Source organism: Triturus cristatus, chromosome 4_2, assembly GCF_964204655.1.
Source record: "Triturus cristatus chromosome 4_2, aTriCri1.1, whole genome shotgun sequence".
Taxonomy (NCBI): domain Eukaryota; kingdom Metazoa; phylum Chordata; class Amphibia; order Caudata; family Salamandridae; genus Triturus; species Triturus cristatus.
The window spans coordinates 710,033,778-710,047,813 of NC_140586.1; the positions used below are offsets into that span (position 1 = coordinate 710,033,778).

At 41.9% G+C, this 14,036-nt stretch overlaps 1 protein-coding gene across 1 annotated transcript in view; it reads left to right on the forward strand.

The window, feature by feature from the left end:
* The window catches only part of GLIS1 (GLIS family zinc finger 1), a 1,425,682-nt gene that overhangs the window by 420,772 nt on the left and 990,874 nt on the right, over positions 1-14,036 (forward strand). The gene's annotated exons all lie outside the window — the stretch shown is intronic.

The window sequence follows — 14,036 nt, forward strand, 5'->3', positions numbered from 1 at the left end:
CTGTGTTGAGACCTGTGGTGCCGTGTGGAGTTCCATAGTGCTGCGTGGAGCACTGTGGGGCCACTTGGAGCACTGTGCTGCCACATGGAACCCTGTTGTGCCACTGCTATTCTCACACACTTCTGGAGTGTGGAGACAGGGGCAAGACATCTGCTCTACTCACACACTTGGGGCAAGTCGCCAAACCGGTGGGGCATGGAATGAGAAACACCTACTTTGGATGTTTTATTTAATAGGGCCTCATGCTGGTTACCCAGACCTCTTCCTCCCATGAAACCCTCTTTCCCAATGTTGCATTTCTGCCTCTGTTAAGCTCAATAACATAGCATTTTCTTCTGTTCCATGTGGACTCAAGGAGAACGGTCACAGTTGCCGGTGTCAAACCAGCATCTGAGCGGAAACCTTCACGGCTATAATGCTTGTGGGTGAACAGTTAATGCAATACTAATCTAGATACAAAATGTACTCACAGTGTGCCTTACAATAGAGAAAAGAGCAATATTTATAAATAAAGAAAACTTGCTACATATGACAGAATCACTTGCTTCTCAAACAGCCTGATCAAAAAAGCAGTCAGTAATCCACTAAATGAGAGGGATAAAGAGAAAGAATCATCTAAAAAATTCTGAACTAAAAAACTTTCAGACAGACAGTTTAAAAAAAAAATCAAAATTTGTCATCTTTTAGCCATTGACTTGAGTGCCCTTGTAGAAACGTCAAAGTCCGGTTGGATCATTAATCCTTTGCCAATGAGCAACACTTTTGTAGTACAAAATAATCAAGCTTCTTTTTTAGGTGTAGCCCAGAGTGTGATTCACCTCACGAGCCAACTTTTTTACGTCGTTCCTCTCACCTTGTGGGAAATGGACTCTCCTGCAAGGTCACACCTGCCTTATCACTTCCTTTAATTTAGGAACCACTCTTAATTGTAGTGGGATTTTTTTATCTATTTCTTTTTTGATACTTTTGTTTATTGATTTTAGGAACAAGATAACATTGCAGTTCAATTATTTGTCTCATCCTCCCTCCTCCCCCACCCTGCTGAACAAGGAGAGAGATTTGAGTCACACCATATACAAAGGAATATAAGGCCATACGTAACATTTAGGTTGCTCAGGAAGCACAAGTGGTATCATCGCATCGTATTACAGCAAATCAAATCAACATCACAGACACATCTAAAAAGTAATAATCATCTGTTCTTCTTACATCTTATCTTGGTTCAGGACTTCCCATTTCCTGTTGGAGTCATACTTCTACTAAGTCTCATCCCCCCTTCCTCCCTGCTTCACTCCGTTGTAAACCAATCTATGGCGTACCCCACATTCAGCCCGTACCCACTTCAGATATTCCCATAACCATTGCTTTTGTGTGGGCAGTCATTTGGTTATCCATCTCAAGGCTCCACACTTCATTGCCACAGTAGGCTTCATTTCAATACCTTCTCCGCACATTTAGTATGTTTATCACAGGCGACTAGTCCCAGCAAGCACATCTGTCATAATGTTTTAATCTATTTCTAATGTTAAAACATGAAGGAACCCTCAGCCGGCTCTTGTTTCATCTTGGTCCATTGTCTTGCCGAGTGTTGGCTGGGCTGCCTTCATGCCACTACAGAGAGCTTTGCTACAGCTCCTCAGAAGCTGGAGTTTACTGAGATGTGAATTATAAGGCAGGATACAACACTTGGGGATTGCACGATGCGCATGGAAGAGGAGCCGACATACCTCTGGGGTGAGGATATGGATTCCAGTTCTACCTGATGGCAATCCTCAACAGTGAGGGCATGCCCCCGCATGGCTTTACACTTCATTGCTGCTCGGTTGTGTTGAAGCTGAACTCAATAAGTTCAATCATATACCTGCCAGTGTGTGAGTTTTTGGAAGGTCAAGTAATAAGAGGGTTTCCCATGGGATCAATGCCATTGCCTTTTCTATCTATGATTTAAAGAGCATCCTATGTTTTGTGCTTGCTGAAGGTTGTCAGCACCTTTGCTGTATATCGCTTACCTTATGTGGGTCGTGCACTGCAGCTCATTATTCGCATTTATCGTTAATATATCAGAATGGCTCCTGAATGCATGTCCTGATTATATTGCTGTTCTGTACTGTGCTTCATGACTTAGTGTTCCCTTATGGCAGTGGGTACATTGCATCTCTTCCATAGGAATGTGTGTTGTTATCCCGCAGTCTTTTTCCCCGCAGGGAATCACAACGTGGTCGTTACAACGACCGCGTTGTGATTCTGCATACCATTACCCCGCAAGTCGTAATAATGACTTGCGGAGGGGGGGCTGGATGTTGGAATAGTATAATTTACTATTCCAACTCCAGTCTGTGCGGACAGTAGGGAGGTGTTGGATTTTAAATCCAACACCTTCCCCCCCCCCCCCGACCCTCTCCCCCCCCCGCAAGTCGTCGTTCCGACTTGTGGAGTAATGGTATGCAGAATGAAAATGCGGTCGTTGTAAAGACCGCGCTGTGATTCCCTGTGGGGAAAATGTTTTGTGGTAAACGTTGTTTACCCTTCCGGAGTAGTTTCAGGTGGTGTATTTCTGTGTTTGGTGTACATTGTTATGAGGTTCACCAAAGCCCATACATGGTTCTGTATCCAAGGCAAATGCTTGGGAGCTCTCTGGTTTATTCCTTAATGTGTTGCTGTCCCTGCTCGGTTTGATCAATTGGTGCAGTTGCCTTTTTTTCTGGGCTTTCGCAACACGTTAGCTGATTAGGCAATTACATGCATTATGAATTCCAAGCATGGGCAGTTGGACTCAATGTCCAGAAAGTTATCATGAAAGTTACAATACATCTTTTCCAAGAAGAACCTTTTTAGGTGAAGCTTTCCAATCAGATTACCACAGTGTGAGCTCACACCTCTTCGGTATGCCATCAGATGCATGTAGTGAGCAGTAGAATGCTAATGTCAATTAACTGATATCGGAGATATAGTGGAGTGGCTAAGTAGTTGAGCTGGGAGCCTAGAAATTTAGGGCCAGATTTATAAGCCCCTTGCGTCACCTTTGCGTCATTTTTCCCATGTTAAAAATAACGCAAAAGTGGTGCAAGGGCTTGTAAATCTGCACCTTAGATTCTAATCCCAGCATCAACAACTAACCAAAGTATGATGTACTGAACAAAGTGTTAGGTAAATATGTAAATAGCGGTTCACTGTGTTGACTACTACGGCCCCAATTATATGCTTCAGTTAAATCCTGGTTTCTGTAACACAGTAAGACGCTATGAAATAAACCCTAAATTGCGAAGAAGCCTTGTATGTACCTGTGATATTGATAAGATAGAAGGATGGTGCAACCTTCACTGATTTTGATAAAGGAAGTGATGTAGGTCAAAAGTTTTTGAAGCTATCTTCCACTGCATATATGCACAATAAACACAGCACCTCAAAACACCTCAAAACACAACCCAAAAAATACCCATGCTCTGGACTTTTATGTTCTGCCATGACAAGATTACAAACCCTGCCTTTGGCCTTACGGTCATTCATAAGTTCCAAGGACTTTGATTCCTGGAGACAAAACTATGAAACACTTTCAAAATTGTGCTACATTTACACATTACTACCAAATATTCCTTTTCTGTTTAAAGATCTAACTCCTCTCGGCATAAGCTCTATGGACTCTTCTAAATACCATCCGAGCAAACAATGCTGCTGGCCTTTAAAGCTTAGTTTTAATAGTTCTGCATCAAGAGACAGATCTATTCGGCATTGTATACCATGTAAGACTTTAACCTCAGTCGCGCAGCTATTGTCTCATCCAGACCTCATATACAATGGAGTTATACCACAATATCGGCCTGCCAAAGTATTGTATTCATCATATTGATTAGCAAAGTATTGCAAAGATTAGTAGATGTGGATTTAAGATTAATAAATCTAGATTTTCTACATACACTTTATTTGGTGACAGGTTCTTAGTTGCTATCCTAGATATATTTTTGTAGGTCAAAATTGAAACCGCAATATTGTTACTGCTGGTGCAGAAATACTTTTTATTTAAATCAGTTCAATCTGTGACTGACAAAGGTGGTCTCCAACTCCGCAACTTGTTCTTCTTCAGGCCCACTGGATCTTTGCCACTGTTTTGGAATGAAGTCAATAACATCTCGATAAACACTATTAATTATGTTTAGTCAATAATAAGAGTTTTCATTTATTTCGAAAACCTTTATTGGTCATTAAGAGTATTTTGTATTTGGTCTCTTTATTCAGATTAGAAATTATACAAATCAATTTGCAGAAATATCAACAAAATCATGATAAGAGTCAATCAAGAAAATGACAGCGTGTTCTATAAAGGAAATATTAACTAGGTCTCTATTCTACTCCAGCAGATCCTAACCTATCAGAATCCATAACGAGTCCTTTCAGAAAACAGAGAATTTAAAGGAGCGTTGAAATAAAATCAGGTTGCAGTTGAAATTCTCTTGACAAGTAGTTCTGGAAACGCATCCGAGTCTGCTCGTGAAATTAGTATCAGACAACTGTGGCAGGAACAACTGTTAAGTTTTGCTATGAAAATATTCACCGCAGTTGCTATAACCTTTAAAGAAATTGAACACCCACAAAATAGTAGGTGACAGAAATCACCATCATCAATAGCTCACAGCGAATGGGGCATAGGGCTAAATAAAAAGAATGGTCGCATCACAAATAGCCTGGACAGCATAAATCTCTTGGAGTGTGTTCTAATGTAAATGTTCCAACGCCTAAAACGTATATTGTAAACACAAAAACAAATGCATCAATCCACGCTGGTGTTAGGTCATCTCACACCAATGAAGAAGGGTTGTTCGATGGTCTGCTATTTCTTTCTTCATTCACACGGTAAATGTATGAAGTCGGTAGGGTGCTATCTACAAGTTGTCAACTTAGTTGCTAACATTCATGTGCATTCCTTTCACCCTGAGCTCCCAGGAGAACCCTGCAGTCTAAACTATTAGCTAGTCAGAATTCCACTGCTTGACAATGAATTATTCTAAAGCAGAAACATTCTAGTTGTAACTTCACTGAATTAAGTCATGAAATTCACATTTTCACCATTGTTTTAATATACTTTTTAGTATTCATTATTGTGAATATGTGCAGCTAAAATCCAACCAAATACGATGAGAACATGTAGCTTAGGGAAGGAAAGAAATACATTTTTAAAGTCAACACATTCTACAAAGATGACATGTCTAATGAAGTCAAAACATGAATTATTTATTTAATACAGCACAATTCAGCATCTGTTGAAAGCATTTATTTATTTAAGAAGTAAAAGTTAAAGGAAAGGAAAAGAAAGGGTAGAGGAAATAAATGAGGCGTAGTCTGACCTGACAATGTAATTACGATAGAAATTAGTGCTTACTACAAACAAAATAAGGCAACACGTAAATTAGCAAGGTACGTTTTCCTACATTTTATTCCTTAAGTATTCTCATGTTAATATTTCGCATAATTTAAGACACTTAATGTAAGCTAAATTTCTCTGCTCTATCATTACAATCAACTCCATACAACACTTCTTTGTCCAGCACCTATTCTTCAAGAAGCGCTTTTTACAAGAGAAATGCTCTCTGTAAAAGTCTGTTTTTTTCCTCTGAGGATGTCACCACTCTACACTAACTACATCAAGGGAAACAATATCACTCATGTCTTAAAAGTGGAATATACAAATAAAAATCACTATTATTGAAACAATATTGATCATCATATTAATAGCAACATCTTAGAGAAGCACATACTTTACTTGCTAATGGTAGACTTACACTGACATGATGCAGGTGGCTCCTATTGAAGACACATGAATGTACTGAATGTATTTTATGGAAACCATGACTAGACAAGAGTAAAACTGAAGCTTTGGGATGTTTTCGTCAGTTTTTGTCTTCTGTGTCAGCACAGCAGGGGTGCTTCAAAAAATAGAGCTTCGGAAGTGTTGTTTACTTCCTTCAGGCGCAACAGGTAGCAAGAGGACCTGGAATGAAGAAAATGGTAATATTCTGAGGGTGAAACATGCTGGCATTTGAGGTCTTTGTGAAATAGTTAAGGTGCAAAAATCTTATTACAATTAGGGTATTTGTTTTAGATCTAGGGGCGTTCAAAGCGAAATTTCGGGCAACATATAAGGAGCATGTGGCTGTAAGAATTTGTAAAATGTGGGTCTCTGTGATTGAACATTTAGGGATAAATGAGGAGCATAAAGGTACCAAAGTAACAACAGTTTGCAAATATATTTATATCATTTCGAGGGAAAATGAGGAACATCTTAAAATTCCCAATTGAGATGCAATGGACACACTGAGGGGTAATGCTGAAAAATGCATCCCGAAGGAGTTATTAGTCTGCCTTCATAAAGGGAGGATGAATAATATGTTTTTGGGATGTACCAAGGCCAGCAATGTATTTCCCTCTACCAAATGCTTGAGACCTACCTGTGCAGGAAGAGTGTGCGACTTCCTTGAGAACCAAGAGCACTTGCTCAGCAATAAAAGTAGAAAAATAGGCTGTTGAAATCTGCCAAAAATGTCCCTGAAGTGAGCTACAGTGGAAGAGAACTGGTGATCCATCTTGCTCCATCAATTCTTGCAAAAGAGTTATGGATTTCCTTCACAGTATTAGGTGTAAGGTGGATGCAAGGTAATGAGAGTATCTATCACGGCTACTCTGTAGCATTTAGAGTTTCAGTTCGGCAGGAGTTCAACTAGCTATCAAGGCATTTGGCAGTAGCCGGTACCAGAGATGACAGTTTATCAGAAAATCTGGCATTTGTTCAGTGTAAATTGAGAAAAACTGTATTATGTTTTTTCGGTGACTATCCACCTCAAGTAATAATTACAACCCTGAGAGCTACTAAATTAACCTGAGGTCAGCCCACTGGTAGCAATGGCATAGAGCAAACAGGTTTAACTTAGGGTAATGTGTAAAGTATTTATTCACTACCAAAACAGTAATAAAGTTAAAATGCAAAACAATAAAAATCCCTAGCTAAATTTGAAACTTTAGTTAACAAAATTATACCAAAATGACAAAAATACAATAAGGGTGCTTAAATGTTAGGTAGGAATAGCACAACGAGGCACAAAGTTCCAATGGTAGTCAGTAGTCAAGGTGACCAGGACCTAGGCACAATTTGAGACTGATACGCCAGCCAGGTTCGTCCTAGTCAAAGATGTTACCTTCTGACCCAGTCCTTATTGTCCCAGTCCACTACACGAAGTACACTTCTAAAGCCTCCCAGGTCCTCAGGGTAGGCACTTAGAGGCTAGGATGGTGTTAGGCAAAGGCCAAGAGCAGGACCTAGTCTCCATCCAGTCAGCTGGTCAGTTGCAGAAAAGGGTTTTGTAGCTTGTTGTATCCTTGTAGCTTAAACAAGAGGTCAGCCTTACGACCCTTGGAGTCCACTTCTTTGTCCTGTGTACAAAAGGGAGCAGGTCCATTCCCTCAGGGCATCTCTCAGGTCCAATACAGCAGATCCAACCCTCTTCTGTTATTCCTAATGTCCAGCAGTATGCTGAAGTTAGTGCTTGGAGGTGCCGAATTTATGCCTGGCATGGCTGGGAATAACTCCTCAACATGCCCTAACCAATGAAGTAAACATTCCCAGAGCCAACTTTCTCCACTTCGGCCTTTTTCAAGATAGCGAAAGTCTTCGGACACTGTAAACCTAGCCTCTGTGGGCTGTGTGTGTGTGTTGGAGTAGTTTGCTATGGTCATCCTAGTGTACTTCTCTATCTAATACTATATTCCAGTTTAAGGCAGCCACTGTACCCACAACAAACCCAGAGACAGATATCTGGTAGGACAAAGGCAGGGTTTTTCAGCAACTAAAACATGTATACACAAGTATTGTCTTGCATCCTGTTCCCTTACTTTCAAGTGTGCCCCAAGTGTTATATATAAAATCCAAAGACAAACGTCTGGTAGGACAAAGCAGGGTCCTTCAGCAACCAGACAGTGGATACACAAGAAAGGTTTTTCGAATCCTGTTCTCTCCCTTACAGGCATACTTGTCAAGCAGGTTTTAACACTAATATCAAAGGGAGGCCCACTGCCACAACACTGCATATGTTATAAGGTTCAAAGGAGTCATCTGTGCCCCTTCAGGTCAGCCTATTGTTTGCTTCTGTGGCGGGGGCATTTGACACCTTTTTCACATCAATTCAAATACTCATTACTGGCTGTGAGAAGCAGGGTGTAGCTTCAGGGCGGTGTTTGGGATGTTACACTCTACTTAAAAATGTATTCTATAGTAAATAGGGGAGTACAAATTGTTTCAGTCGCATATGGTGAGATGTCTGTTGGATTTCAACTAGGATTTTCACACAGACAAAAATACACACGCACACTCTCTGATCTCCAAGTTTTGAAGGTCTCAACACATTTTGGTTAGTTTGAAAAATATTGCTTTAAGTACTCCTAATAAACTGCCCCTCAAGCTTCTCGTGCCCTGCTTCTCATGGAATAGAATGTACTTTCACAAGATACAATAGCGTGATTTTTGGGAACTCCGAAGTTCATACTCCCCCAATCCTACTGACCAAGCTTATAACATCCCTCATCCTTAAAACACCCCAGGTCATCCCTGCAGGGGAGTTGTAGCCCACAACATGGATCTTGCAGTCCAGGTGTGAGGTGGGAACCCAATGGGCGAGTGAGGGTTCTTGTCCTGAAAGGAGTTCTCCCCTGGCAGCTCTCACACACACACACATTAACATATAGGACATCCATATGGATGTATGGTTATTGGCTCTTGCCTTTTGGTTTTTGTTTTTTTCCTTTCTTATTGAACATGTGTATATTATGTGAGTTTCATATTCCTATTGTATTGCCATCATAGGTGTTTTGGCAACAATTCACAAAGTAATGTAAGCGTACGTAAACGAGTAATAATGGAGTGGACTACTACTTTACGTATTCGTAAAGGTTTTGTCTATCAGCCACAGGACTGTCTCTTCTTTGCAAGTGAGAAGTTTGCACTTGAATTGAGGCTGGAACTGTAAGCAGTGGCTCACAGATGTAATTTACACAATTCTAGAAAAACTTTGCTTTATGGAGAAAAACCTCCCCAACCATATAACAATAATGATGATTTATTAGGTGGAAATTACAGGCTGAAATGCCTCTTTTGGAATAAATAGCATGGTTTATAATCACCAAAGTGAATGGTCATCATTGAATAGACATTCAAAAGATGAAGAGTAAGCCCAGTCCGACTTTAAGCTGCAGGTTTACACTGGCTTCTATGCAGAGGGTTTTTTTCACTGATGTAATGCACTGCCACACTTGCTTTATTTGGCTATTCTGTCAAACTATAAGAATAATGTTTTAAAGACTAAACTCACTTCATCCAGGAGCACTAATTCTCCAAATTCACAGGCACAGCAGAACTGCAATAATATACCCTTGAACTTCCCGATAAATCACACAAAATGACGCCACATAACCTTTAAGCCCAATAATGAACCAATGCATTTTTTTAAAGAAGACATTGGAAACATGAGCCTGCAGCATGCTAATAAACAGCAATTCATACCAGGTACAAACAACCGGCTACAAAAGTAGCAGACGCCAAAGGCATACTTAAGAAGTCAGGGGACACATCATCTGGGGCGGCTCCTCTGCTATAGCGGAGGAGCATTGCCCAACTGCTGCTACCCAGCAGATGCAACAGTGAAAAATAAAATAATTAAATCATTTTATTATAATTGTATTTCTCACTGAGTCAGCGGAATCGCATGATGGGGCGGGCCGCCATCCTGGGCTTCAGGGGAGAGGAGTGATGAGCTCTGCTAAGTGCGCATGTCAGTTTGGCTGGCTGTCTTAGGACGGCCACACTGACATGCGCACTTAACATTTCTCCACCCTAGCTGTTTTGCACAGCTGGGTTCAGAAGACTCTGGCTTCTAGGCCCTCTCTGAGCAGCAAACCAGGCCACTCAGACTAATGCCAGCACTTCTCTCATGCTGGATAATAGAATTCCCAGCATGAGAGCAGCGTTGGGATTGGCATCTAGGAGCATGTGCAGTGTGCCCCAGTCGAGGATCAGGAATGGAGCAAGGTGGTGGATGCAGCATTAGATCAGGATAGTGATGTTTTATGTTTTTGTGTTCCTATTTTTGTCTTTCCACCACGCTGCTGCCCTACCACATCGCACTGGGAGTAGCGGCTACTGCATATCATGGCACAGTTGCTCTGACTCAACGCAGTGCTGACTGCCTGTTTCAATGCATTGCAGTGCGGAAAGCACTTTACTTATAACTTGGAATTTCTCCAAATGAAGGCGTGGACTGCAGACAGCACAGCTCGCAAACAAAGGCAGGTAGTTACTGCTGACTGTTTCCACGCGTGCGGTCTGTAGTTCATACATTAACTCCGAGGTGTATGTGTGAAATGTAGACATTGAAAAAGTATAAAAAGTGACACTGCTCTGCACTGAGCCAGCACATCTGCTCATGGTACAGCCTAAGACTGCAAAGCAGTGCACATGGGTTTTCAGGCAGCGACTTGGAATGTCAGTGAATACTGATAATGACCTCTTCTGACAAGGTTTGGATTCGGACAAAAAATAGTCCCGGGCATCTAAATAAAAGTGACCCCCCCCCCATTAAAAATTAGATAGCTAAAAAAGTGTCCCATGTTTGCAAACTGAGACTGTTATGAACTTGTAAAAACATACTGTTGAAGGGTTTTGCAAGATATGTATGAATGAATGGATTTAAGATTGCTGCAGGTAATGCTTGTTTTAATATGAGGGAAATGAATGCTCACTTTTAAGGAACTTTTTTTTCTTTTTGGTTTCGCACTTCATGAGAGTGCATGTGTTTTCCAGCTCGCTCCCTCGCGTACTCCCCAAGAAAATTCCTGCACCCCTGCGATTTGTGTTACTCTCTCCCACGTGTGCTACACTCTCACACAAGTGCTGCTTTCTGCTTGTCAGGTACTTAGTTCCCACCCTGTGTCCTGTATTACTCACTCACTTGTGTGCTTCTCCATTTCTCCATGTCTCTCGTAGATTTCTCACCATTGTCTGCTGCCCCCCCACCCGAGTTTCTCTTTCCCTGTAGTGCTGCTCGTGCTTGTTTTATCGTGTGCTTCCCCTCTACCCTGCGCTCTGTGTTCTTCTCTGCGTTCCTGATGCATGTTGTTTTCTCCCTAGTCTACTATTTTTTTAGGTTGAGCCTAGCAGCAGCGTGCATGCGCTGCTCGCTCTGTGAGGCATGCTGTATTGGAGTATGCAATGGAAGCCCACCACTCTCCGCCCATATTTGTCATTGGCTTGTGTCATTGTCCTTCGATTCTTAAATAGGCTTATTAGTACCTCCTTGGTACCGCCCTGTCTGCATTTGTTACCTCCAATGAGGACTGGACCTTTTACTTGTGTTGGGACTCAGCAGCTTCTATTACCAGTTGGTGAGGACTGTTTACTTAATTAATGGGTTCTTTGTTTAGCTGCAGAAGCATGCACGACGTAATGCCTATGTTAACATTGTTTTATTACTTACACCGAGGGCACATCAGTAATGGCACCAGCACGCCTTCTTCTTAAAATGAAGGTAATGCGGGTTGATTTAACAAAATAAATATGTATATATTTATGTTTGCCAAGCGTAACGCTTCAAGAATAGCGTCCTGCTTTTGTTAGACTTTTATTTCGTGTACACACTACGATCCCGGTCTTTTCAGGGCAGCCGAAATGCCTCACAACCCCACTCCATGTCGATTCCACAACAATAGGGCATGATGCACAGGGTGGGGCGCGCTTGCGTGTGGCTCCGAGCAAGCCCTCCCCCGCGAATATTTCTCACCGGTTAGAGGCTCCTGGTCCTGAGACAATTTCATCTCGCGGCTATGGGTAGGTGGGGGCTCTCAGCCCACTGTAACCACACAGTTAAGGCAGAGGCTGCCTCCCATTGCCGCGCAGCTCTTTCCACGGACACCTCTCGTACTCGGCGCTATTACAGTGGACATCAGGTATAAAGAATGTAGCTGTATGTAGCTTTCAGCCATGCAATAGTGAACAAGCATTTGCAGTGCAATAGGTCTCGCATTTACGAGAGTTTGACCTATTGGCATTGTAAATGACAATGCCTTTTATTTATGTTTTGGTTTTTAAAACATAAATAAAAGGCAGTGTCATTGGCAATGCCAATAGCTTAAACTTGCGTGAATGCAAGACCTATTGCATTGCAAATGCTTGTCTCTCTTCCAAACCGCTCCTTGTTGCCCTCCCACCTCAGCTGTCCTTTCTTTTTTTTGGTGTTTTTGTGCTAAAAATGTTTTACACTGTTTTCCTGGACAGATCCAAGTGGCGTCCACCTTCTTGGTTTGTAAATAAAAAAGCTAAGCATATGACGCCCTCATTATTCTGCGGACGCTTTACATACGCTGTAACACATGCGCATGCATGTCATCACGTAGGTGCGCACCAGCAGAGTGAAGTGATCTCAAGTAGCAGTCGCTCTTTTGTGCCTTCTTCCTTTTTTGTAACCAATACTTCGCACCACCAGGCAAAAGCATTTTGCTTTTTGCAAAATCAAGACCTATTGCCTTTGCCAATCCTGGTTTAATGTTGATTTTCGAATGATTTAGGGGCATATTATCAAGCACAGCGTTAAAATTATCGCCGCTTTAGCGGCAGAATACTGCCGCTAAAGCGGCGATAATGGGCTTGATAATATGCCGCAGAGAATTCCAATAGAAGCCCATGTTAACACCAGAACATGGGCTTCTATGGGAATTCTCAAGGGCATATTATCAAGCCCATTATCGCCGTTTTAGCGGCAGTTTCCTGCCGCTAAAGCGGCGATAATTTTAACGCCGTTTCTTGATAATATGCCCCTACATTTGCATCAGTGTTTATTACGAAACTTACCTATGGCCAAGGGGTGTTTGCATTCAAGAACTATTTTGACCTTGTTAGTTTGTGTCTGGGAAATTTCTCTGGGGCATATTATCAAGAAACGGCGTTAAAATTATCGCCGATTTAGCAGCAGAAAACTGCCGCTAAAGCGGCGATAATGGGCATGATAATATGCCGCAGAGAATTCCCATAGAAGCCCATGATCTGGTGTCAACATGGTCTTCTATGGGAATTCTCAATGGCATATTATCAAGCCCATTATCGCCGTTTTAGTGGCAGTTTTCTGCTGCTAAAGCGGCGATAATTTTAACGCCCTGCTTGATAATATGCCCCTCTGTTTTTAGGTCTCGCCTGACCCAGCGCATGCGCTTGTCTGGCGAGACTTTTTGAGAGGGCTCCTAAAAGTGCTACCAGGCCAGCCTAGAGCTACAGTGCATGTGCGCGGGCGCGCGCGCCGTGCTTCTTTACCGCGATTACTTTCACTTTAGCGGCCGCTTTGATGTTTGATCGCGATCACTTTCACGGCCGCACGGCCGCTTGGCATAGCCAATAGGTCTCGCTTTTGGGACCTTATAAGTGTTTAGTTATGCAACTGTTGCATGGCTAAACACTTATAAGGTCCCAAAGGCGAGACCTATTGGCTATGCCAATGCTTGTTTAAATGTTATTTTTAATTCGCAGATGCATTGTCAAGGTCTTTGAAAACTAGTAATTAAAATGCCCTGCAGGGTGGTTCGCTTAGACGGTCGCTGTTGAGATACAAGCAATGGTCTGGAGGTCATGATGTCAAAACCTTGCAAGAGTGGCTCAGCCTTGAGGTCGATGAACAGAGTCTCATTATTGGGAAAAAGAAATAGTTAAACGGTTAATTACAGTACAAAAAATGTACCACTGCTATTTACAGCGCTTAGACACAGCATAAATGCCTTATGAAGCGCTATGTAAAACCCATTATAATGTTGTTACAAGTGCCAAATGTAGGTACAGTTCTTAATAAATGAATGTATTAAATCAGCAGATTCATGAAGAATTGCTTTTTTTGCTAATAGCAGCTCAGCAATCACATGCACAGCTCGCGTTATCAGCACGCAGACCATCCAAAGGCACCACTTAAACGCCTTTTGACTTTCTGAGTAGAAAGTGCTATATAGACACATGTTTACACTAC